The sequence below is a fragment of the Salvelinus sp. IW2-2015 genome, unplaced genomic scaffold (genome assembly GCF_002910315.2).
Source record: "Salvelinus sp. IW2-2015 unplaced genomic scaffold, ASM291031v2 Un_scaffold586, whole genome shotgun sequence".
NCBI lineage: Eukaryota > Metazoa > Chordata > Actinopteri > Salmoniformes > Salmonidae > Salvelinus > Salvelinus sp. IW2-2015.
In genome coordinates this window covers 160,609-187,928 of record NW_019942579.1, presented here as the reverse complement: position 1 = coordinate 187,928, position 27,320 = coordinate 160,609, and the positions used below count along the sequence as shown (strand labels likewise).

The window sequence follows — 27,320 nt, the reverse complement described above, 5'->3', positions numbered from 1 at the left end:
AGCCTTTCAGGTTATGTCGATATATGACTCGTTTTACTGTGGATATAGATACTTTTGTACCCGTTTCCTCCAGCATCTTCACAAGGTCCTTTGCTGTTGTTCTGGGATTGATTTGCACTTTTCGCACCAAAGTACGTTCATCTCTAGGAGACAGAACGTGTCTCCTTCCTGAGCGGTATGACGGCAGTGTGGTCCCATGGTGTTTATACTTGCGTACTATTGTTTGTACAGATGAACGTGGTACCTTCAGGCGTTTGGAAATTGCTGCCAAGGATGAACCAGACTTGTGGAGGTCTACAATTTGTTTTCTGATGTCTTGGCTGATTTCTTTTGATTTTCCCATGATGTCAAGCAAAGACGCACTGAGATGGAAGGTAGGCCTTGAAATACATCCACAGGTACACCTCCAATTGACTCAAATGATGTCAATTAGCCTATCAGAAGTTTCTAAAGGTATGACATAATTTTCTGGAACTTTCCAAGCTGTTTAAAGGCACAATCAACTTAGTGTATGTAAACTTCTGACCCACTGGAATTGTGATACAGTGAATTATATGTGAAATAATCTATCTGTAAACAATTGTTGGAAAAATTACTTGTGTCATGCACAAAGTAGATGTCCTAACCGACTTGCCAAAACTATAGTTTGTTAACAAGAAATGTGTGGAGTGGTTGAAAAACGAGTTAATGACTCCAACCTAAGTGTATGTAAACTTCCGACTTCAACTGTATATGGGTTAGCTGACAACGTCATGTCACGTGTCTTGTTTTGAGGTGTTGACTGATTTCATGTCAATGCTAATATGGCTCAAATTCACTAGCTAGCTAACCAACAACTAACGACGTATTTGAGACAAGTGCTCATTGGGCAAATGTGTTCATTTTCAATAAACATTGGAGACTTAATATAATTTACATGTTGTCAACAAGCTATGCCAACCCCGTCTGTTTTGCACCATAGTTGAGCACACGTCGGTTTTGTTGCTAAACAACCAACCAGTCAATAGCAAATAACACCTGATTGGTACTTAATGAAACTGGTCAATGGTTCTGCATGAATCTCATTTACATGTTCTCATATAACACTGTTCACGCAATAGGCCTACGTAGCCATGAACTATTTGAACAGGTAAGTTCTCGGCTAAGCGGTTAAAAGTAAGTACGGCATTTACCACTTGGAGCAGTGGAACCGAGTTTGTGACTCACCAATCTACACAACCCAGGCTCTTTCTCCATGGTCTAACAATGATGTAACGAAATCATTGTATCCTTCCCTTCAACTGCAATGATAAGCCGTGACAGGTCAAATGCAAGCTCGTAGAACAGGAATTTCAGTTGTCGTTGCGGAAATTTCAGTTATGTCATTTCAGTATTCGAAGTGCAGGAAGTTCAGCTCTGTAATTTCAGTGCAGGAAATATAAATAAAAACAGGTCAAAGAGAATTTCTGGACCGCATAGAGAAGCCAAGCTTAGGTCTACAAAGTCCTGTTCATTTATCACAAGGCTGATCTACGGCCCCTGGCATTCCCCTCTGCCAGTCTGTTTCACCCCGCCACCCCTTTTGGGTTCGTGGGCGCAGACACACGCCGCCAAATGGCTGGCGCATGGGCGGACACGGTGTCAGACCATCAGCTGGTGACGCGAGTGATGCGTATTGGCATGGACACAGCAGACACACAGAGCAGGAGAACTCACAGTGGTTGACTAGAGGTTGCGCTTACAATACCGCTGAACAACGCTTGTGTTCCTATCATAACATCCTAGCGCCGGGAGCATTTAAAATCGATGGGTGATGAAAGCCTGTGCCCCTATATCAAACTGTGTTTAGCTAGAACAAGCACGCCGCAGGAACTGGAGCAGAATCCTTTGCCAGTGAGAGACGGTTCAAAAAGCAGCCCATTTAATGTCCTGGCAGGCCTCAGCTCTTCTTGGCACGCTGGCACTGTGACACAACCTGGCCTTGGCATCGGGAGAAACCATTGGCAATACAGTGCCACTCCAGAACTCATTGCGCTTGGCAAAGCCTCGCCAGTGCACTCATATAGCATAAGGTTACAATGTCTTGCCAATGCTTAACCAGCCATATTATGGTTACAGAGTGAAGGGGAAAAGGAAAATGTGCCTTGTTAGCAGAAGGGATTATTTGGGATAGAAGGGGGAATGGAGGAGAGAAATCCCAGAGTTCTCCTGTTTCAGTGGAGGATGCCAAAACTCCCCCACCCACCAGTAAAGCGTTCCAAATCAGTGCACCCTACATTTTTCACCTCAGGGAGGGATAAGGTATCAGGAGACCTGGCAACCTTCATACTCGCATCATGAGCTGAAATGAAATGATTCCACTACAAGGAATTGAGCTTAACTCAGTAGCCACCAGCCAATCAGAGAGATTGTTTCCATTTTCAGGGGGTGTCACTAGCCAATCACAGAAAGCCATTCCCTCACTGGGGGTACACCACTAGCCAATCACAGAAAGTAGGGTTGTAACGGTTCGCCAAACCAACGGATCGCTACATATTTCAGTTACTGCAGTTCATTTTTATTTATTTAAGTGTTGGTATTTCTGATTGTGAAATAACACCAAAAACTCATCAAAAACAACACTAAAATAAAGTGCAATATGCGTGTGAAATCTATGTAAAAACATGGCTCGGGCATTGTATAGGCCTATGCTATAATATTGTTCTTACAAAGAGAAAAAGCTGCGCAATTGTGTGACTAATAAAGGGGTCGTGTCTGTAGTGCAGTACTTCTCATCTCCCACTCTGGGGTAATGTCACTGTCACTGTTAAGTAGCACTCTGCAGCCCTGGAGGTCTATCCATCTGTAGTAAGCGCAACACACGCAACACAACTTTGGCTTGCTTATATAGAGCAGGTACTACCCATTTGCTGAAATGGGTGCGAGAGGGAAGTTCGTAACGTGGCTTGAGCACTTTCACGAGGTACTGAAACCCTCTATTCTCAACCCCCGAGAATGGGCGCAGCTATAAACACCTATCGCTCTTGTCATTTCTTTGGCCTGGTCAGAATCAGCTGCAAAGGGCAGCGTGAATACAGACGGGAGACAAAGATGTGTTGTTGTATCCATCTTGCTCCGGTGGTAGGAATACTGGGGTGATTTCGGCATAAATGTTAAATGTCAACGTGTTTGAGGTGTTGGCAGCTACATAAGCCATTCTCGTTGAGCAGTTTTTTGTCCATCTCCGTTATAATCTAATGGGAAGCCAAAATGTTCCCAAACTAGAGATTTAAACGATGATGGAGGATCCTCCTGGTTGTGATAGTTCATTTAGAGGCATGTGACAGTACCGGCAAACTCTGAACCACTGCGAAACCCTACAATTTCAGATTACACAGGGAGAGGAGAGAGAGCGAGAGAGACCATGACAGAGAGAGAGGTGATAAGAATTCTCATTATGCAGGAGGGAGAAGTAAAAAGAGAATGTTCCATTTCTCCAATGGGGTTTTGAGGAATAGTAACCAACCATGCCAGATTAAAAAGAGGCCCATTTATTAGAGCCATAGTCTGTGGCAGCTGTGGCAGTGACAGATGGCCCAGTGCACTATGGGAGAGTAGCTGGGTCACAGCCAGGTCAGTTGGGCACTGGTGGAAAGGGCAGCAACACCCACACACTGCACATGAGTGGAGAGGGAGAGATGGCACTTCACCATGGTTATGTTCATTAGGCTTTAAATAGTAAAAAACCGACTGATACTGGGTTGGACTAACTGGGTTTGTCCAATTGATAAATGTTTGAAAACATTTCCAGTTCAGTGCCCTATGAACATGACCCAACATGGCCTACTCTTATGAAAACATAGGGACTGCTCACATCAGACTCTCCCAACAGTCTAAAACCATCAACAGTATGTGCAGAATGTCACCAATCACAATCAACCAGAACAGAACACCCTCCAATACCTAATCCACACACCTGAGTCAAGCCAAAATTGCTAGAACTGTGCTCGGAAGGACAATGTGAACAGAAACATTTTAGCCAGTACGGATTTGGTGAGCATTTTAGTGTCACTCTAATTTACATCACCAACAATACTGAAATCCAAAATGAATCATTAGCCTATATGTAGAGCCAGGAGTATGTCATGCCCACGTAACTGGACGAACTGGACGTAACTGGTCCCAATTAAAAGGACATAACTAGACTAGGGCTGGGCGATATGGCCAAAATATTATATCACCGTATTTATTTATTTTTTAATGGACAGTATTTGACGTTTTTTTCAGTTTTTCAATAATACAAGTTCTACATTTGCTTTATGAGTAGTGAGTGATCCCAGGCTGACTACACCGCTCAAGGTCAGTTCTATTTGTGATGCAGATCGCACTGCAAGTCCTGTACAGTGAAATGCTTACTTGCAGGCTCTAACCAATAGTGCAAAAAATGTTAGGTGAACAATAGGTAAGTAAAGAAATAAAACAACAGTAAAAACACAAGCTATATACAGTAGCTATAGGCTAGTAGCTACAGGATATAAAAAGAAGAGAGGCTACATACAGACACCGGTTAGTCAGGCTGATTGAGGTACTATGTACATGTAGATATGGTTAAAGTGACTATGCATATATGATGAACAGAGAGTAGCAGTAGTGTTAAAGAGGGGTTGGTGGGTGGTGGGACACAATGCAGATAGCCCGGTTAGCCAATATGCGGGTGCACTGGTTGGTCGGCCCAATTGAGGTAGTATGTACATGAATGTATAGTTAAAGTGACTAGGCATATATGATAAACAGAGAGTAGAGCAACGTAAAAAGAGGGGTTGGGAGGGGCACACAATGCAAATAGTCCGGGTAGCCATTTGATTACCTGTTCAGGAGTCTTATGGCTTGGGGGTAAAAACTGTTGAGAAGCCTTTTTGTCCTAGACTTGGCACTCCGGTACCGCTTGCCATGCGGTAGTAGAGAGAACAGTATATGACTGGGGTGGCTGGGGTCTTTGACAATGTTTAGGGCCTTCCTCTGACACCGCCTGGTGTAGAAGTCCTGGATGGCAGGCAGCTTAGCCCCAGTGATGTACTGGGCCGTACGCACTACCCTCTGTAGTTCCTTGTGGTCAGAGGCCGAGCAATTGCCGTACCAGGCAGTGATGCAACCAGTCAGGATGCTCTCGATGTAGCAGCTGTAGAACCTTTTGAGGATCTGAGGACCCATGCCAAATCTTTTTAGTTTCCTGAGGGGGAATAGGCTTTGTTGTGCCCTCTTCACGACTGTCTTGGTGTGTTTGGACCATTCTTGTTTGTTGTTGATGTGGACACCAAGGAACTTGAAGCTCTCAACCAGCTCCACTACAGCCCTGTCAATGAGAATGGGGGAGTGCTTGCTCCTCCTTTTCCTGTAGTCCACAATCATCTCCTTAGTCTTGGTTACGTTGAGGGAAAGGTTGTTATTCTGGCACCACCCGGCCAGGTCTCTGACCGCCTCCCTATAGGCTGTCTCGACGTTGTCGGTGATCAGGCCTACCACTGTTGTGTCGTCTGCAAACTTAATGATGGTGTTGGAGTCATGCCTGGCCATGCAGTCGTGGGTGAACAGGGAGTACAGGAGGGGACTGAGCACGCACCCCTGTGGAGCTCCAGTGTTGAGGATCAGCGTGGCAGGTGTGTTGCTACCTACCCTCACCACCTGGGGGCGGCCAGTCAGGAAGTCCTCTGTACCTGCGTCGCTTCCTCTTGCAAATAACGGGGATGTCGGCCCTGTGGGGTGTTTAGAGAATGTCTTGTGCATCATCGTTGTAGAAAAAATCTTTGTCTAATCCGAAGTGAGTGATCGCTGTCCTGATATCCAGAAGCTCTTTTTTGCCGTAAAATACGGTTGCAGAAACATTATGTACAAAATAAGTTACAAATAACGCAAAAAAAACATAATAGCACAATTGGTTGGGCGCCCGTAAAACTGATGCCATTTCTTCCGGCGCCATTTTAATAAAAGAAAAAGCCTAGAAGGAGGAGAGATGACTAGAAACGATTCGGTTGACCGTTTTGTGTGTGGATTAATTGTCGGAGTAGAGGACCTTGTGCATTTCAGGTAAAATAACAACTCAATGTTTTATCCCAGGAAATATTAGCTAGCAACAGCAAGCTAGCTAAATAGGACAAATTAGCTATCAAGTGCAAGCTAGCTAGTTAAATTGCCATAAATGTTTAATCGCTTTTTAAATGCTTTTCGACCAGTCCCCAAATTAATGTAATTAGTTCAGAGTTTGTTTTGATATTTTAACCTGCGTGTCGTGATCGCGTTTGGTGTGGGGGGACAAAATAAATGTATGCACGATGGCGCACGCGGCCGGTTTGGGTTCCGTGTTAGAATGTTTCTCCATTCTGATTGTTTTATACTGTTCAATACAACTTCAACCAAAACAAATTCCAGCACTTATTGTTTCTGCATTTCCTGCACTCTATTACAGTGGTGGAAAAAGTACCCAATTGTCATACTTGAGTAAAAGTAAAGATACGTTAACAGAAAATTATTTAAAAGTGAAAGTCACCCAGTAAAATACTACTTGAGTAAAAGTCTAAAAGTATTGGGTTTTAAATATACTTAAGTATCAAAAAAGTAAAAGTATAAATAATTTGAAATTCCATATATTATGCAAGCCAGATGGCACCATTTTCTCTGTTTTTTTTGTATTTACGGATAGCCAGGGGCACACTCCGACATAATTTACAAACAAAACATTTGTGTTTAGTGAGTCCTCCAGATCAGAGGCAGTAGATGACCAGGGATGTTCTCTTGACTAGTGCGTGAATTGGACCATTTTCCTGTCCTGCTAAACATAAAAAATGTAACGAGTACTTTTAGGTGTCAGGGAAAATGCATGGAGTAAAAAGTACAGTATTTTCTTTAGGAATGTAGTGAAGTAAAAGTAGTCAAAAATAAAAAAATAGTAAAGTACAGACACCAAAAAAAATGACTTACATAGTAATTGACAGTATTTTTACTTAAGTACTTTACACCACTGCTCAATTGAGAGAATTTCCACACTGCACGATATGGGCAAATCATCTAGGACTTATTTTTATTACAAATGTTGCAATTGTGATTTGACTTTCCAATTAGAGCAAAAAACTGTTGGAATCATGGAAATAGAATGACTATTCTAATTCTATAGTTAGAATAGAATAGGGGGCACTTTGAATACAGTGTTGTTTGAGATGACAACAAATGAAAATGCCAGGGAGGGGTTATTGTGACGGTAGGAACTAAAGTGTTGATAAGCGTTTCCTAGGGGACCCTATAAGCTTTGGCTACGTTGCATGTTTTCTCTTACCTACATCCTGTAGCCAACATATTCTTGCTTTGCATATTCTGCTTTGATTTAGAAGATACTGTTGCACAAACAACATGCTAATTTAGGTCTACACCATCACTGGTATTATCAGGCTGTATTAGCTAGCTACGTTTGCTCTTACTCAATACATTTATTAGCTAGCTAGCTATTAGCATTCGCGACTAACAATTAGCGTCTCAAAAGATTTAGGGCAACTTGCTAAGAAAAGACAAACTAGCTGTTTGCTGATATAAGAAACACAAACCTTTAGTGTCATTATAGAACGCTAGTGGATTGATATTAAGAAGCAATGAGAAAACAGCATTGTTGTCATCAACATTGTTGTATGTGCAGCATTGACCATGCAGACTGAACGCAAGTGTCTCATGGTTGAGGAACATCAAATGCGCTCCTTGAGTGACAGGGGGCGTGGCTAGTTATGTTTTGCGCGGAAAGAAAGAGCGGAGGGAAATGACTCAAGTAGCAAAGTAAACTATAAAAATTGACATTACACATGGCGTGTCACATTTAACAAACCAAAACATTCAAATACCGGTATAGAAGGTAAAGTAAAAACCCAAACCGGTCCCTGCATCAATACCAGTATATCATAAAATACGGTATACCGCCCAGCCATGGAGACAGCGCACGCCTCACACCACACAGTCTCCTATACATATGCGCACACACACCATTTCCTGTCTGTCAGCCTCTGTGTTCCTACATCTGAGGCCATTAGTGGGTGTGTAGGTCACGGAATGTGATTACAGGATGGTATGCTGGGCTGTTTCATGCCATGTGTATGTGCACGCCCTCAGCTCTGCCCAGGCTGGCGTCACACATGGTGTGTGTGTGTGTGTGTGTCTAGGCAGGGCCTGAGATAATGGAACGGTATGCTGTGTAGCAGGGCTTAACAGGGTGCCCTGTCCTCTGCCCAGGGCCTGAACCCATCCCCCCACACCACACACACACATCTGAGATTTGTGGAGTAAACTATCACTTCAAGATTTCCCTGTTACTGCTCTTTGAGTTCTTTAAGTTTAGACTCTTAGATCCCATGCACAAAAAGATAAACACGCAACTTAAGCAGTTAGATGTCATGGGAAGAGTCGATATCTGTGAATACGTTGTCATAGACAAAAAATAATAAAACGTTTGATTAACCATATTGTAGTCCGTGATACGTGTTGTCCCTAACCTTCCTAATGCTTGAATATAATTGACACATTCACCAACAAGCACAAAAACATTTACACATATCACATTCCTGTAAAATCCAAACCACAACAGTGACAAAGTAACATGGTGGCTACATACATGTGTGTGAGTTTGTGTGCGTGATGTCCCTTACCTTAAAATGACCCCAGGTCTCAGAGACCCCGGCTACTCCTCATGAGGAGAGCCTATCCCTGGGTTCCCTTTTGTCGTGCCCTTTGACCTTGGTCCGGCAGACAAAGCAAGCTGACTGGCTTAGCGTCTGCCCGGAGTCACAACTGTCACAGAGCCTCAAATCCCAGCACTCCCTCTCAGCAGATCACAGTGCCCATTCACAAACCTGGAGAGCGAAAAAAAAGACAACCATCAGGGGTGTATTCAGGGTCTTTAAAACGCTCAGAATATCGCAGATAGAACAAATCCTGTTGACACAATCCCCTATTCCATCTAAGAGACAATCATTTCTGTTCTACGCAATACATTCTCTCTCCGAACATTCCGTGACATTACATCCCTCCTAAACAGGCCTCAGATCTCCAAAGAAGACCTAAATACACTTTTGGTTGAGGAAAAATGATTAGTAACAGACCACACATGTTTACATCTCATTCATAAACTCAGCAAAAACAGAAATGTCCCTTTTTCAGGACCCTGTCTTTCAAAGATTATTCGTAAAAATCCCAGATCTTCATTGTAAAGAGTTTAAACACTGTCTCCCATGCTTGTTCAATGAACCATGAACAATTAATGAACATGCACCTGTGGAACGGTCGTTAAGACACTAACAGCTTACCGATGGTAGGCAATTAAGGTCACAGTTATGAAAACTTAGGACACTAAAGAGGCATTTCTACTGACTCTGAAAAACACCAAAAGAAAGATGCCCAGGGTCCGTGCTCATCTGCATGAACGATGTGGCCAGGGCAATAACTTGCAATGTCCATACTGTGTGATGCCTAACACAGTGCTACAGGGAGACAGGACGGACAGTGGCAGACCACGTGTAAAAACACCTGCACAGGATCAATACATCCAAACATCACACCTGCGGGACAGGTACAGGATGGTAACAACAACAATCAAACAGGCTAAGTCCCAGTACAGAGACAAAATAGAGTCGCAATTCAACAGCTCAGACACAAGAGGTATGTGGCAGGGTCTACAGTCTATCACGGATTACAAAAAGAAAACCAGCCCCGTCGCGGACCAGGATGTCTTGCTCCCAGACAGGCTAAATAACTTTTTTGCCCGCTTTGAGGACAATACAGTGCCACTGACACGGCCCGCTACCAAAACCTGCGGGCTCTCCTTCACTGCAGCCGAGTTGAGTAAAACATTTAAACGTGTTAACCCTCGCAAGGCTGCAGGCCCAGACGGCATTCCCAGCCGCGTCCTCAGAGCATGCGCAGAAACCATGCTGGCTGGTGTGTTTACTGACATATTCAATCAATCCTTATCCCAGTCTGCTGTTCCCACATGCTTCAAGAGGGCCACCATTGTTCCTGTTCCCAAGAAAGCTAAGGTAACTGAGCTAAACGACTACCGCCCCGTAGCACTCACTTCCGTCATCATGAAGTGCTTTGAGAGACTAGTCAAGGACCATATCACCTCCACCCTACCGGACACCCTAGACCCACTCCAATTTGCTTACCGACCCAATAGGTCCACAGACGACGCAATCGCAACCACACTGCACACTGCCCTAACCCATCTGGACAAGAGGAATACCTATGTGAGAATGCTGTTCATCGATTACAGCTCAGCATTTAACACCATAGTACCCTCCAAACTCGTCATCAAGCTCGAGACCCTGGGTCTCGACCCCGCCCTGTGCAACTGGGTCCTGGACTTCCTGACGGGCCGCCCCCAGGTGGTGAGGGTAGGTAACAACATCTCCACCCCGCTGATCCTCAACACTGGGGCCCCACAAGGGTGCGTTCTGAGCCCTCTCCTGTACTCCCTGTTCACCCACGACTGCGTGGCCATGCACGCCTCCAACTCAATCATCAAGTTTGCGGATGACACTACAGTGGTAGGCTTGATTACCAACAACGACGAGACGGCCTACAGGGAGGAGGTGAGGGCCCTCGGAGTGTGGTGTCAGGAAAATAACCTCACACTCAACGTCAACAAAACAAAGGAGATGATGTGGACTTCAGGAAACAGCAGAGGGAGCACCCCCCTATCCACATCGACGGGTCAGTAGTGGAGAAGGTGAAAGTTTTAAGTTCCTCGGTGTACACATCACGGACAAACAGAAATGGTCACCCAACACGACAGCGTGGTGAAGAAAGGCCAACAGCGCCTCTTCAACCTCAGGAGGCTGAAGAATTCGGCTTGTCACCAAAAGCACTCACAAACTTCTACAGATGCACAATCGAGAGCATCCTGTCGGGCTGTATCACCGCCTGGTACGGCAACTGCTCCGCCCACAACCGTAAGGCTCTCCAGAGGGTAGTGAGGTCTGCAGAACGCATCACGGGGCAAACTACTGCCCTCCAGGACACCTACACCACCGATGTCACAGGAAGGCCATATAAAGATCATCAAGGACAACAACCACCCAACCACTGCCTGTTCTCACCCCGCTATCATCCAGAAGGCGAGGTCAGTACAGGTGCATCAAAGCAGGGACCGAGAGACTGAAAAACAGCTTCTATCTCAAGGCCATCAGACTGTTAAACAGCCACCACTAACATTTAGCGGCCGCTGCCAACATACTGACTCAACTCCAGCCACTTTAAAAATGGGAATTGATGGAATTATGTAAAAATGTACCACTAGCCACTTTAAACAATGCCACTTAATATAATGTTTACATACCCTACATTACCCATCTCATATGTATATGTATATACTGTACTCTATATCATCTACTGCATCTTGCCATCTTTATGTAATACATGTACCACTAGCCACTTTAAACTATGCCACTTTATGTTTACATACCCTACAGTACTCATCTCATATGTATATACCGTACTCTATACCATCTACTGCATCTTGCCTATGCCGTTCTGTACCATCACTCATTCATATATCTTTATGTACATATTCTTTTACCCTTTTACACTTGTGTGTATAAGGTAGTAGTTGTGGAATTGTTAGGTTAGATTACTTGTTGTTATTACTGCATTGTCGGAACTAGAAGCACAAGCATTTCGCTACACTCGCATTAACATCTGCTAACCATGTGTATGTGACTAATAAAATTTGATTTGAACTGCCCGAGTTACACCAGGAACGCACAATCCCTCCATCAGTGCTCAGACTGTCCGCAATAGGCTGAGAAAGGCTGGACTGAGGGTTTTGTCTCACCAGGGGTGATGGTCGGATTCGTGTTTATCGTCGAAGGAATGAGTGTTTCACCGAGGCCTGTACTCTGGAGCGGGATCGATTTGGTGGTGGAGGGTCCGTCTAATCTGGGGCGGTGTGTCACAGCATCATCGGACTGAGCTTGTTGTCATTGCAGGAAATCTTAATGCTGTGCGTTACAGGGAAGACATCCTCCTCCCTCATGTGGTACCCTTCCTGCAGGCTCATCCTGACATGACCCTCCAGCATGACAATGCCACCAGCCATACTGCTCGTTTTGTGTGTGATTTCCTGCAAGACAGGAATGTCAGTGTTCTGCCATGGCCAGCGAAGAGCCCGGATCTCAATCCCATTGAGCACGTCTGGGACCTGTTGGATCGGAGGGATTAGGGCTAGGGCCATTCCCCCCAGAAATGTCTGGGAACTTGCAGGTGGCTTGGTGGAAGAGTGGGGTAACATCTCACAGCAAGAACTGGCAAATCTGGTGCAGTCCATGAGGAGGAGATGCACTGCAGTACTTAATGCAGCTGGWGGCCACACCAGATACTGACTGTTACTTTGATTTTGACCCCCCCTCCTTTGTTCATCGACACATTATTAAATTTCTGTTAGTCACATGTCTGTGGAACTTGTTCAGTTTATGTCTCAGTTGTTGAATCTTATGTTCATACAAATATTTACACATGTTAAGTTTGCTGAAAATAAACACGGTTGACAGTGAGAGGACGTTTCTTTTTTTGCTGAGTTTATCAAGCCGCTTTTTTTTAAAGGCACAATCGATGCATTCAGTGTCTGTTTGAAAAGCGGTGTGACTTTTTGGAGGTTTCAGGGCAATGTCTTAGAGAGGAATAATAGGAAGGAAATAGGAAGAGGCAGACACAGTCGGTCCCAAATCAAACGTGTTTGTTAGATTATTTCTTTTATTTTAGATTTGGTTTCTTCTTTCTCTGGCTGCAACAGAGGCCATGCAATTTAGCAATTATTCATTTAACAACTAAGATGCACAAGGGAAAAGATCTATAGAAAACTTGTCTAATATGTACAGGATACATCCCACATATACCAAGCCAATACATAAAACCATCACATATACAAAGGCAATGGAACCACATGGAACCACATTCTACCCACAGTGCAAAGGGAATAGATAGCAGACAACCTACATGTTAACTACATATCCACAGCATTTGTGACACATGTCAGCTTTGACATTAGGTTAGATGCCCAGGTTTAAGCCACTGCACAGCAGCAAAACTATGGGACAGCTAGGATGAAATAACAATTGATCCAAAAGGACATCTTGGAAATAGAGTTCCCCTAGCCTGGTATGGATCACCTTTTAGGCCTTAATTATCATCTTAAACCTTGGATGCATAGTTGAAACAATGGCAACGCAGCCACCCCACCTGTTTTGGTAAGAAGCTGAGATTGGCCTGGAGAAATGTAACCACTATCAAATTCAGACAGAGATATGAATGAAACCCTAACCATGATATCAAAATGATAGTTTTAACCATGTTGAGGCTATACAGTGTTTGTTTACATTTAGGTCACTGTCACAAACATTGGCGTAAAAAAATATTTGGGGTTCTGATGGGGTAAAACACTTTAACTAAGCTCATGAGGCATTTATAAGTTGTATTCTTCAAGAATCAATGGGTATATATATCATTCATTTATAAGTCCAAAAATGGATGTAACAACTAAGGATTCTAGCTTTAACCTACTGTATTGCAGCAGATGTATTTTCCATGCTGGCAAAAATGAGTGTTATACGGCTTCATCAGCTATTCTGACCAGTATCATTTGCCATGGCATCATTCACATCTTCTATATGAATAGTCCACACCACCAAAATAACCTTTTGGCAAATATTGATTCTGCCCAAACATTCGTGAGCAGAGTGAATAGGCCAACGTTTTGGTTATCTAACTAACCTACCATTCAAGCAGGAACCACAACCAGGTGGACACAGGACATGACGCAGTATTCTCTATGGGTAGAACAAGTAAACAGACCGTCTTTGCTCAAGAAACAAATGGGCTAGTTACACAGCATAAATACCATCTATATAACTACAAAGGGGTGGTGATGCAAGTTTCCAACTAATTGACACAACACCTATTATGAATAATATAAACGTATAATTCAACATTTTCCAGTACCTCCAATCCAGTGTTTACATATGCAAAGGAGTTTGGACCACATTAATTTCAGAATATGTTGCAACGTCCCATTCCATATTGAGTCGGATACCATGAATGGAAAAATAACTGTACCCTCTCGTAGCTTTTTTTGTTGGCCAGGCAGTTACAAACCATCTCCTTTCACGCTCGTCTTAACAAGCGGATCAAAACCATGAGCCACTGCAACATTGTAACACGAAAGGTAACGATAGGTTTAGTTTACTCGACCATGGCTGTTCGAGCCTTCCACTGGAAAACGTCGGGTTGATCACAGAATGGGACAAAAAGCTTCAGGCCAAGTCGGCGAATCACGATCAACATTGCAGGATGTGTTGTTTACTGCTTTGCGATGATTTCACCACGTGTAGACCTGAATACGTGAAGTAATTAAAATGTATGTGAAACCGAAAGTCAGAATTGGTTAGTATTAGTGGGGAAAGTAAGTAACCCCCACAAATCGATGCATTACGAAAATAAAAAGCAGCAGTATGTGTGTTGCAATGGACAAATACCCATCTACACAAATTAATAGGACAAAACTAGCACTAGGGACAACTTTGAAGCGATATATTGAAATAGCAAATTGAAGTATGTTTAAAGGTGTAACGTTAACTTCAGAGAATAAGGGGCTGACTTCCTAACGGAGCAAGGCCAAGTATGTTTACAACTGAACGGGCATGGGATAAAAAAATGATATATAGCTTGGTTAGGTATAGTAACGTTAGATGCAAAGGGAAACCCTCTCTTACCCATTGTGTCTGACACAATATCCTTCATTATTGAACACGATATCACATATGTATACAGAGCTCCACGAGTCCCATCTTTCTTCGGTGAGGACAAATTATTCCATACACAAATAGACTTACACCAATAATTATCCTCGAGTGAAGTAAACCATTTTCAAAAGAAGTTAGGCCTACGCCAAAGACGAGGTTAAAATGTTATTTTCCACGATAAACAAGAACAGTAGAATAGTTCCAGATTTTGCATAAATAAATCTCCACTCCTGACTAGTATACTCCAAGCGATAACAAGGGCTTCTCTAAGACGTTCCAAACTTGTGCAGCTTTTTTTTTTCTCTCAAAGGAGTTGTTCCTGTTTCGCCAAAGCTTGGGGGAGGGGTGTTTGTCAAGCAAGCTGAAAACCCCAGCCAGTTTAGAACACAGACAAAACTCACAGAGAAGTGAGAGCGAAGTCAATTTGTTATAGCCTACTAGGAACGACAGGGTAAATATGATAATCGACTAACCAATTGCAAGACTAAGATAACCATACAATATCCTATGCATTTTGGGAAATTAAAATGTTTGCCTATTAGGCTGGACAGTAAATAGCAGTGGTGTAAAAAATACTTTGAAGTATTTTAAGTCGTTTTTGGTGTACTTGACTATTTATCTGACTATTTATCTGTACTTGACTATTTATCTTTTTTACAACTTTTACTTCACGTCATTCCTAAAGATGTATATTTTACTCCATACATTTTTCCTGACACCAAAAGTACTCCTTACATGTTGAATGCTTAGCAAGGACTATTGAAAATGGTTCAATAGAGCCCCACAGTGGAGGTGTCATAATACCCATAAAACCTAGCGGTCAAACAGGGAAATGGTTCTAATCATTTTTCCACCATTAATTTTTCCCATAGGGGATTTTAGAAAAAAAATAGAAAAAAGGGCTGTTTGTGTAGGCTTACCCAGGAATGATGTTTCAACAACCATGTAAATCTCTCTTGGACAAGGTGAATTTTATCAATATGCTCGGCTCTATTTACTCTTAGATTAAAAAATGCTAGTTATGATCAAAGTAGACATCGTGCAAAACTACAAATCCCTGCAAGCTCCTGCACGTCACATCTAGCTGACACCTTTGCTAACAGGTATTGTATCGATGTAAAACTTGCACAAGACAGTTCACAGAATTGTCCATTTAAAGAAATGTTGCCAATTTATGAATTACTACAGTTAGTTAACATTAGATAGTTAACCCAGAGATGTTTACCTTTGCCTCGATTCGGCAGTCTCATTTAGATCATCATGGCATTTGTAGTTCTTTATGATAGCCACATTAGCAGCTAATTAGCATTTAATTTTTGGTGGGTAAATACAGGCGAATATATAGATAAAAGTCACCTTGTCCTGGAGAGATTTACACGGTTATCAAAACATCACGCAAGGGTAAGCCTACACAAAGCACTGCCCTTATTTTAAGTTTCTAAAATCCCTTATGGGAAAAATGAATGGTGGAAAAACTATTAGAACCCTTTCCTTGTTTGACCGCTAGGTTTTATAGGTATTATGACTCATACTGTGGTACTTTATACATGCGCTTATCTCTGGTCTGCCTCTGATCTGGTGGACTCACTAAACACACATGCTTCATTTGTAAATGATGTCTGCTCCAGCCTCTCCAATCTAACGTGTGTTTGTATGTGTGTGTATATCAGGGGGGTTGGATGAAAGCAGAAGACAAAATTCCACCTCGTGTGGACTAATAAAGTATACTTCTTGTCTTGTTTCCTCTGCTACCCTCACTTTGAAAAATAGTTTAACCCAAATTCTTAATCAGATTCTAGGTCAAGTCAATGTGCCATACTGTATGTGAACTGTTAGATCAATTGTAGTTGAAAGAGCCATGCACCGCATGCCTGCACAGGAGACTATAGTAAATGAAGAAGCAGACACTTTCCTATAGCCTGACGTCTTTTTAGATGTGCTCAAAGGTTTGAACATCAAAGGTGTAGGTGTGTTCTCTTCAAACTGCACCTGGCTACACCAACGTGATTCCCTCCACCCTTGCACTTATCCACTTGTTCTTCTTTGAACAGGTTTTGTTTTATATGGGTCTACCTGGCACCTACTTTGCCCCTCCCCCATAGGTTATATATTGGTTTAGGTAAGAGTCTGTTAAATGACAAGAAGTGAATGTGAAAGTATGTCCGTCATCTGTCTGTCTAACTGTCTGTGTCTGTCTTTGTCAAATGTAGCAGACTGGAGACATGAACAATCAACCTGGACAGATTCATATGATGGATCACTTAAACCCCTGGCATCTCAAGTTGCCAGTAGTAGCCAACCTAGATATAACAAAGTAAATGGAAATCTTGGGCTCTCCAATTAGTATAATACAGTATGTTAAGTTTCGTATGGTATGTAATAATTTGCGGATGTCCATCTTCCATTTAGTGTCTTATCTTACAAATTACAATTTGTATTATATGTTACGAATTTCAATTCGTACAATATGTTAGGAATTGCAATTCTTACTATGTTATGAATTTGCGAAAACGTATGATATGTTACGAATTCCAATTTGAAGTAGCTAACGTTAGCTAGGTGGTTAACACTAACCGTAGCTAGGTGGCTAACGTTAGCTAGGCTAGAGGTTAAGTGTTAAGATAAGGAGTTAGGTTAAAGGGTTAGGGGAAGGGTTAGCTAGCATGCTAAGTAGTTGCAAAATGCTTAAGTTATCCGTGATGAGATTCGAACGTGCAACCTTTGGGTTGCTAGGCATTCACGTTATACACCCACCAATCTACCCTGACCAACCCTCCTACTTTTGATTTTGCCTTTAGTAACATTCTATCCTATCCATACCAAACAAAACATACCATACTAATTTGATTATCCCGGTTTTACATTTACTATGTTACGTCTAGTCTATGAGACCATAGACTAGACGTATATGCTCTCTCTAATATGCTCTCTCTAATTCTCTCTCTCTCGGAGGACCTGAGCCCTAGGACCATGCCTCAGGACGACCTGGCATGATGTCTCCTTGCTGTCCCCAGTCCACCTGGCCGTGCTGCTGCTCCAGTTTCAACTGTTCTGCCTGCGGCTATGGAACCCTGACCTGTTCACCGGACATGCTACCTGTCCCAGACCTGCTGTTTTCAACTCTCTAGAGACCGCAGGAGTGGTAGAGATACTCTTAATGATGGGCTATGAAAAGCCAACTGACATTTACTCCTAAGGTGCTGACTTGCTGCACCCTCGACAACTACTGTGATTATTATTATTTGACCATGCTTGTCATTTATGAACATTTGAACATCTTGGCCATGTTCTGTTATAATCTCCACCCGGCACAGCCAGAAGAGGACTGGCCACCCCTCATAGCCTGGTTCCTCTCAAGGTTTCTTCCTAAGTTTTGGCCTTTCTAGGGCGTTTTTCCTAGCCACCGTGCTTCTACACCTGCATTGCTTGCTGTTTGGGGTTTTAGGCTGGGTTTCTGTACAGCACTTTGAGATATCAGCTGATGTACGAAGGGCTATATAAATCAATTTGATTTGATTTGATTTGATGTTGTACTAGCAGCCAGTACAGACTTCAGGATAGCAGTTTTTGTCTTTTGTCACATTTGGGTTTCCCTGTGTCCCTTACTGAGGACATGCTATTGGCTGTACTCTATAGTATCCTCTGACCGTACTAGTCGGATCCCCTCAGATGTAGGGTACAACACACTCACAAAACCAAAGAAAGAGAATGTCATCTCAGAGATACCAATTGCAATTTTTCAGTCACTTGCCTCTCTTAAAACACTGTTCCTTCAAATAGCTGAGCAAGAGTGATAACATGCAATAGGGATTATTTGTATCAACACAACAGAACAGACACTAGGCAAATGTTTATCTGCTCTATTTACACAAGAAGATATAGTTCTTTATATTGGCTAGAAATAGCAGCGAATGATCAGAGAGACCTATCGGCACATAGCTGTTTCTTGATTCGATATGGAGACAAAGACAGTGAATGTTAGAAGGAGGAGAGGAAGCACTAGATTTTTGTCTGTTGTTCGTTCTGATGCATACTAAGCGTGCAACGGAGGGGGTGGGGGGCGGGCTGGCAGACTCAAGGGATTAAAAGCGTTTGTTTGCCATCTAATCCTTTTGCTTGAACCCACAGCACCACCACTACGCACCCAACAGACTCCCGGGATCCCAGAAAGAGCGGAGCGAGAGAAAGAGGGAGAGACAGCGAGTGAGACAGAAGGAGAGAAAGAGAGAGAGAAAGAGAGAGAGAGGGAGAGCGAGAGAGATAAAACGACAACATTCTAAGTGAATACTCCGTTCTGGGGGGAAACAATTCCCTTAGAAGTTCCATGGCAATTGCTTTTACCGTTTTACTCTGTCGATTCGTGTGCCTCTCAGATAACAAGGGGGAGAAAAAAGAAGGCCATCCTTTTTCCTCTTTGGAAGTGATGTGAAAGATCGTCCCCGGCTGATAAAATGTCTGTCCCTCTACCCCCAGAGAGTACATGACAGACATGTTTCAGACATATACCATTTACTATATGGGCGAAAACAGACACAGTTGTCAATGTTTGCATACGTTGATATATAATATGGTGCCTGACATCCCTCAGTGTTACAGGGTTGTGTTCAGCAGGATACACCGTGGCAAATGTTTTGCAACGGAAAACAAAACATTTCTTTCTTATTAGAACAAGTCTAGATAATCCCTCCCCGTTTCAGTCTGTTATCTTCCGATTAATGCCTAACGGACACGACCCTGTTGTGTCCCCACAGAGTTAAATGTTTACGCAACACAGTGAGTAAAAACATCAGTTACACACGTTTTTCATGCTTAACACCCCAGCAAGAGGTGACATCTGGTAGCACGGAAAGCAAAAACAAATCCTGTTCACAATGAGGCATGGGCTTTATTTCTATCCTGCTATCTTGTGTTCCAAGTCTAAGCTGACTCTCTAAGTGAATGTATGTCATTGCCATAGGTTAATAAAGAGACCAACATATGTGACTGCTTAGAACAGTGCAATATAGTCAAACAGAGGGACTTAGTGGTGCCGCTCATCCATAAAGAGGTATGTTTTTATGTGATCTATATACAGTACCAGTCAAAAGTTTGAACACACCTACTCATTCAAGGGTTTTTCTTTATTTGTACTATTTTCTATAGTGAATAGTGAAGGCATCAAAACTATTAAATAACACATATGAAATCATGTAGTGATCTATATTTTTGATTGTTCAAAGTAGCCACATTTTGCCTTGATGACAGCTTTGCACAGTCTTGGCATTCTCTCAACCAGCTTCACCTGGAAGGATTTTCCAACAGTTTTAAAGGAGTTTCCACATATGCTGAGTACTTATTTTCCTGCTTTTCCTTCTCTCTGCGGTCCAACTCATCTCAAACCATCTCAATTGGGTTGAGGTCGGGTTATTGTGGAGGCTAGGTCATCTGATGCAGCACTCCATCACTCTCCTTCTTGATTAAATAGCCCTTACACAGCCTGGAGGTGTGTTTTGGGTCATTGTCCTGTTGAAAAAACAAATGATAGACCCACTAAGCGCAAACCAGATGGGATGGTGTATCACTGCAGAATGCTGTGGTAGCCATGCTGGTTAAGTGTGCCTTGAATTCTAAATAAATCACTGACAGTGTCACCAGCAATGTACCCCCACACAATCACAGCTCCTCCATGCTTCACTGTGGGAACCACACATGCGAAGATCATCCGTTCACCTACTCTGCATCTCACAAAGACACGGTGGTTGGAACCAAAAATCTCAAATTTTGACTAATCAGACCAAAGGACAGATTTCCACCTGTTTAATGTCCATTATTTGTGTTTCTTGGCCCAAGCAAGTCTCTTCTTATTATTGGTGTCCTTTAGTAGTGGTTTCTTTGCAGCAATTCGACCATTAAGGCCTGATTCATGCAGTCTCCTCTGAACAGTTGATGTTGAGATGTGTCTGTTACTTGAACTCTGTGAAGCATTTATTTGGGCTGCAATTTCTGAGGCTGGTAACTCTAAAACTTATCCTCTGCAGCAGAGGTAACTTTGGGTCTTCCTTTCCTGTGGCGGTCCTCATGAGAGCCAGTTTAATCATAGCGCTTGATGGTTTTTGCGACTGCACTTGAAGAAACATTGAAAGTTCTTGAAATGTTCCGTATTGACTGACCTTCATGTCTTAAAGTAATGATGGACTGTCGTTTCTCTTTGCTTATTTGAGCTGTTCTTGCCACAATATGGACTTGGTCTTTTACCAAATAGGGCTATCTTCTCTATACCACCCCTACCTTGTCACAACACAACTGATTGGCTCAAACGCATTAAGAAGGAAAGAAATTCCACAAATAAATTTTTAACAAGGCACACCTGTTAATTGAAATGCATTCCAGGTCACTACCTCATGAAGCTGGTTGACAGAATGCCAAGAGTGTGCAAAGCTGTCATCAAGGCAAAGGGTGGCTACTTTGAAGAATCTAAAATATATTTGGATTCTATTTGTTTAATACTTTTCTGGTTACTACGTGATTGCATATGTGTTATTTCATTGTTTTGATGTCTTCACTATTAGTCTACAATGTAGAAAATAGTCAAAATATAAACTTGGAATGAGTACGTGTGTCCAAACTTTTGACTGTTACCGTAGGAGGGGATCATGTCCCAGTCACACCCTTTGTTGGTGTGCTAGTGTAACAGTATAGCTTTCGTCCCTCTCCACGCCCCTACCTGGGCTCGAACCAGGGACCCTCTGCACACATCGACAACAGCCACCCTCGAAGCATTGTTACCCATCGCTCCACAAAAGCCACAACTACTTCCAGGTCTCAGAGCGAGTTAAGTCACCGATTGAAACGCTATTAGCGCGCGCCACCGCTAACTAGCTAGCCATTTCACATCGGTTACACTAGTATGTCAGCTCTCCCATTTGTGTATCCATCCAGGGCATCACCAGGAAGATACAAGTGGTGTATTTCTTATGGTAGCCCTACCAGAAAACAACAGTGGTGAGGGATGACTTGAACATCACTATGGCGCCAATATTATGGTTGCATTTTCTGACCAGTTCCATTTCTTTTTTATTTCACCTTTATTTGTGACCCTATGGCCGACACTGTTAACTTATTGTTCTACTATAAGTCAAGTAGATGACCTTGCAGTGCGCAACTGTAGATTTCTAAAGATTTTTTAAAGTGAGTGGTCACTGAGTTAGACACAAACAACCATTCACAACATTTTGAGAGTGGACAATAATTTGTATTTCTTTGAAAAAAAGGCCTTTCAAATTCATTGAGGCTTATCTAACAGCAGTCTTCCAGATACAGATTTTATTGCTTTTGCAATTCATCACCACTTTCCAGTTATCTCTCCTCCCCGCTCCCCTTCCCTCTCATCTCCTCTTCATTCCCCTCCTCTACAATGGAGGTAGATATCTAAACAAGCTCCAATTAAATGAATGCGCCTCTCTAGTGAAATTACATCAATGAGCTAGTCATCAACAAGGAATTTGATAGCAAACCATTCTATTGAGTGCCCTATAATTGATTCAATAACCGCTAATCAGGGAGCTGAAAACAGCAATAAAAATTGGATGTAATTGTTGTCATACAGAAATTAAATCATACACTCAGTTCAGAGTGAATACGTTGAACAACAACCTGGCAAATTAACTAATTAAATATTGATATCCTATTGAAGTGAATCCTGTTCATGTGTGATTAACGCACAGTTTTTACCCTACCCAATAAGGAACCTTTGAAGACGATTTTTTTTTGTCTGTGAGGTTTTTTGTCCGTGCGTATATCCGGCCCTGCGAAGAAATATGATCCTTTGACTCTGAACAAACCTCGTAACAAAGAAAAGTACTTCTGCTGAACCAGCACTCTTGCCTTAATTAATTTTCACCACTTTTTTTCCAGTGGACATGTTTTACAATGGCCCTAGCTCTGTCTGCTGTCACCACATTACAAAGCCCTTTCTTCTCTCCTCCTGCAGGAACACTGGTGAGTCAAGGTGTGCATCCCAGATGACACTCTATTCCCTATGTAGTGCAGTACTTTTGACCAGGACCCATAGGGCTGTGGTCAAAAGTAGTGCACAACATAAGGATTAGGGTGCCATCTGGGAAATATCCAAGGCCTTTCATAGTCTTTACTGCTGTAGACCATTTGTGAAACCAACAGCTTCAGGATATTCTATTACATTCACGTTTTAGTCATTTAGCAGACGCTCTTATCCAGAGAGACTTACAGGAGCAATTAGGGTTAAGTGCCTTGCTCAAGGGCACATCGACTGATTTTTCACATAGTCGGCTCAGGGATTTGGTTACTGGTCCAACACTCTTAACTGTTAGGCTACCTGCCGCCCCCTTCTATAGATGTCCTTGGTAAATACTGGCCAAGGAAACAAGTCATGTAAGCAATGAAATGTTGTGACTCACCTTCGTGTACCTCTGGTACGTGTGTGTGTTGTGTGTGTCCATGTGCAAGCATACAGTTGAAATCGGAAGTTTATATACACATAGGTTGGAGTCATTAAAACTCATTTTTGAACCGATGGTTATGGTTAAAACTATGGTTTTGGCAAGTCGTATAGGACATCTACTTTATGCATGACACAAGTAATTTTTCCAACAATTGTTTACAGATAGATTATTTCACTTATAATTCATTGTATCACAATTCCAGTGGGTCAGAAGTTCACATACACTAAGTTGACTGTGCCTTTAAACAGCTTGGAAAATTCCAGCACATTATGGAATGTCTTTATAAGCTTCTGATAGGCTAATTGACATAATTTGAATCAATTGGAGGTGTACCTGTAGATGTATTTCAAGACCTACCTTCAAACTCAGTGCCTCTTTGCTTGACATCACTGGAAAATCAAAAGAAATCAGCCAAGACCTCAGAAAAATTGTAGACCTCCACAAGTCTGGTTCATCCTTGGGAGCAATTTCCAAACGCCTGAAGGTACCAAGTTGATCTGTACAAACAATAGTACGCAAGTATAAATACCATGGGACCACGCAGCAGTCATACCGCTCAGGAAGGAGACGTGTTCTGTCTCCTAGAGATGAATGTACTTTGGTGCAAAAAGTGCAAATCAATCCCAGAACAACAGCAAGGGACCTTGTGAAGATGCTGGAGGAAACAGGTACAAAAGTATCTATATCCACAGTAAAACGAGTCCTATATCGACATAACCTGAAAGGCCGATCAGCAAGCAAGAAGCCACTGCTCCAAAACCGCCATAAAAAAGTCAGACTACGGTTTGCAACTGCACATGGGGACAAAGATCATACTTTTTGAGGAAATGTCCTCTGGTCTAATGAAACAAAAATAGAACTGTTTGACCATAATGACCATCGTTATATTTGGAGGAAAAAGGGGGATGCTTGCAAGCCGAAGAACACCATCGCAACCGTGAAGGACGGGGGTGGCAGCATCATGTTGTGGGGGTGCTTTGCTGCAGGAGGGGCTGCTGCACTTCACAAAATAGATGGCATCATGAGGAAGGAAGATTATGTGGATATATTGAAGCAACATCTCAAGACAATAGTCAGGAAGTTAAAGCTTGGTCACAAATGGGTCTTCCAAATGGACAATGACCCTAAGCATACTTCAAAAGTTGTGGCAAAAGGGCTTAAGGACAACAAAGTCAAGGTATTGGAGTGGCATCACTAAGCCCTGACCTCAATCCTATAGAACATTTGTGGGCAGAACTGAAAAAGCATGTGTGAGCAAGGAGGCCTACAAACCTGACTCAGTTACACCAGCTCTGTCAGGAGGAATGGGCCAAAATTCACCCAACTTATTGTGGGAAGCTTGTGGAAGGCTAGCCGAAACGTTTGACCCAAGTTAAACAATTTAAAGGCAATGCTACCAAATACTAATTGAGTGTATGTAAACTTCTGACCCACTGAGAATGTGTTGAAAGAAATACAAGCTGAAATAAATAATTCTCTCTACTATGATTCTGACATTTCACAGTCTTAAAATAGTGATCCTAACTGACCTAAGACAGGGAATTTTTAATAGGATTAAATGTCAGGAATTGTGAAATACTGAGTTTAAATGTATTTGGCTAAGGGGTATGTAAACTTCCGACTTCAACTCTGTGTGTGTGTGTGTGTGTGTGTGTGTGTGTGAATGTGTGTGGGTGGTGTGTGTGTGTGTGTGTGGTGTGTGTGTTGTAGATGTGTGTGTGTGTGGGGGTCTGCTGTGTGTGTGTGGGTGTGTGTGATGTGTGTGTGTGTGTGTGTGTGTGTGTGTGTGTGTGTAGTGTGTGTGTGGTGGTGGTGCTGCGTGCCGTGCCGTGCGTGCAGTTGCGTGCGTGTGTGTGTGTGTGTGTGTGTGGGCAGTGCAAATGAATACACTCATCTCAATGACAGAGGAGAAGTGTCAACAGTTGTACAATGGGTGGGTCTAATCCTTCATGCTGATTGGTTAAAACCGCATTCCAGCCAGTGTCTATTCCACAAGTTACCAACGGCTAAATCTATGACGTAAAAATGCCTATTTACTCTGTTCCATCTGACTGCGCAATCCACTGTCTAATCAGCCCAGCCAGGCAATTTATATACTTGATCTCCACTATTAAAAGCATCTAGATAGTATCTCACATTTATTTTAGACTAACATTTAGTTTTCAACAGCAGAGGTTTTGTATAAACCTTGCTGTCTGTCTCTACTACATTTGCCACATTGTTTCAATATTCATCTTCGATCTCCAGCTGTCCCATAGTAATGAACGTGTCGGGAGTCGGGACGAGAAAGACAGGCAGGCAGCGTTTCTCAGCCAGTCGAAATCATGAATCAGCAGGCATCATTTTTTATGGATATATACAAAGAAATGTCAATTGAAAAAAGGTTAAACGAAACAAAATTCAGCTAGTTTGCAGTCTTTCCAGCTTCAGTTGGAAGTGATTGTGTTCGCTGTGTTGTTGACTATCTCCTCTGAACAAGTGTCCTGATGAGAGAGCACATTTTCCATGCCAAGCAAAATCAAGCCTCATTAGCTCATTGTTATGGATGTATCCAAATAAATCTCACTAGAAAACAGCTTAAATAAATGCAAATGCAGCTTCTTTACTATTATTATGGCTACACTGTTAGACGTGACTGTAAGTTAGCCGTAGTTGGCTAACTAGTAAGCAAGGGATAAGATTGTTGTCAGCCAGTATGACAATGAAACATTTAGAACAAGCAGCAGGATCCTGTCCATAAATACAGAACAAAAAGACTGAACAACTGGGTTGAGTCGATGGCAACCGAACCAGTAGAACGAACGACTAGCCCGCTTGGGTAGCAGCCCTAGATTTGTGTCGGGACTATATCTTGTGGAAGGATGAAATATTATGAATCAATTAATCAAAATAAAATCAAAATATGAAAATATGGAAATCAACATTTGAATATGTTGATACTCGATCCCTCCGATGTCAACAACTACAGACCAGTATCCCTTCTTTCTTTTCTCTCCAAAACTCTTGAACGTGCCGTCCTTGGCCAGCTCTCCTTTCTCTCCTGCTATCTCTCTCAGAATGACTTCTTTTGATCCAAATCAGTCAGTCTCAAGGAACTAGTACATTCAACTGATACTGCTTCTTCTGTGTACACAGAGGCGCTCCGCACTGCTAAAGCTAACTCTCTCTTCTCTCTGGCTTCTATCCTTCTAGATCCTATCGGGCTGCCTTGATTACGTGTGAACCATCAGATGTCACCTCTGCCACGCCATGCTCGAGCTGGCATCTCGGCGCGCGGCCCACGCTTGTGATGCGTCCTACCTGAACAGTCGCCATGCCTACCATGGTGGCAGTGCTGAGAATCTGTCTCCGCACCACGTGCTCTCACCACTGTGTCCCCCAGGGCTCTGTTCTAGGCCCTCTCCTATTCTCGCTATACACCAAGGTCACTGGCTCTGTCATATCCTCACATGGTCTCTCTATCATTGCTATGCAGACGACACACAATTAATCTTCTCCTTTCCCCCCTCTGATAACCAGGTGTGATCGCATCTCTGCATGTCTGGCAGACATATCAGTGGATGACGGATCACCACCTCAAGCTGAACCTCGGCAAGACGGAGCTGCTCTTCCTCCCGGGGAAGGACTGGCCCGTTCCATGATCTCGCCATCACGGTTGACAACTCCATTGTGTCTCCTCCCAGAGTGCTAAGAACCTTGGGTGATCCTGGACAAACCTGTCGTTCTCAACTAACATCAAGGCGGTGACCGTTCCTGTAGGTTCATGCTCTACAACATTCGCAGAGTACGACCCTGCCTCACCGCAGGAAGCGGCGCAAGGTCCTAATCCAGGCCTTGTCATACTCCCGTCTGGATACTGCAACTCGCTGTTGGCTGGGCTCCCTGCCTGTGCCATTAAACCCTACAACTCATCCCAGAACGCCGCAGCCCGTCTGGTGTTCAACTTTCCCAAGTTCTCTCACGTCACCCCGCTCTCCGCTCTGCTCCTACTGGCTTCCAGTTGGAAGCTCGCATCCGCTACAAGACCATGGTGCTTGTCTACGGCAGCTGTCTGAGGTGGGAACCGCGCACCTCTCTACCT

The 27,320-nt window shown here is 43.0% G+C and overlaps 1 protein-coding gene across 4 annotated transcripts in view; it reads right to left on the bottom strand.

Annotated features, from left to right (window-relative positions):
- LOC112068583 (B-cell CLL/lymphoma 9 protein) overlaps positions 1-27,320 on the bottom strand; it is a 108,700-nt gene that overhangs the window by 30,651 nt on the left and 50,729 nt on the right. For 2 of the 4 annotated variants that reach the window (XM_070438207.1, XM_070438212.1), the window contains exons 1-2: positions 14,751-15,097; positions 8,637-8,840 (exon numbers count right to left, since the gene is read on the bottom strand). The gene's annotated coding sequence lies outside the window, so the exon portion shown is untranslated. Of the gene's footprint in view, positions 1-8,636; positions 8,841-14,750; positions 15,098-27,320 lie in introns of those variants that run through there. The other 2 variants (XM_070438210.1, XM_070438208.1) reach the window with 2 other exon arrangements.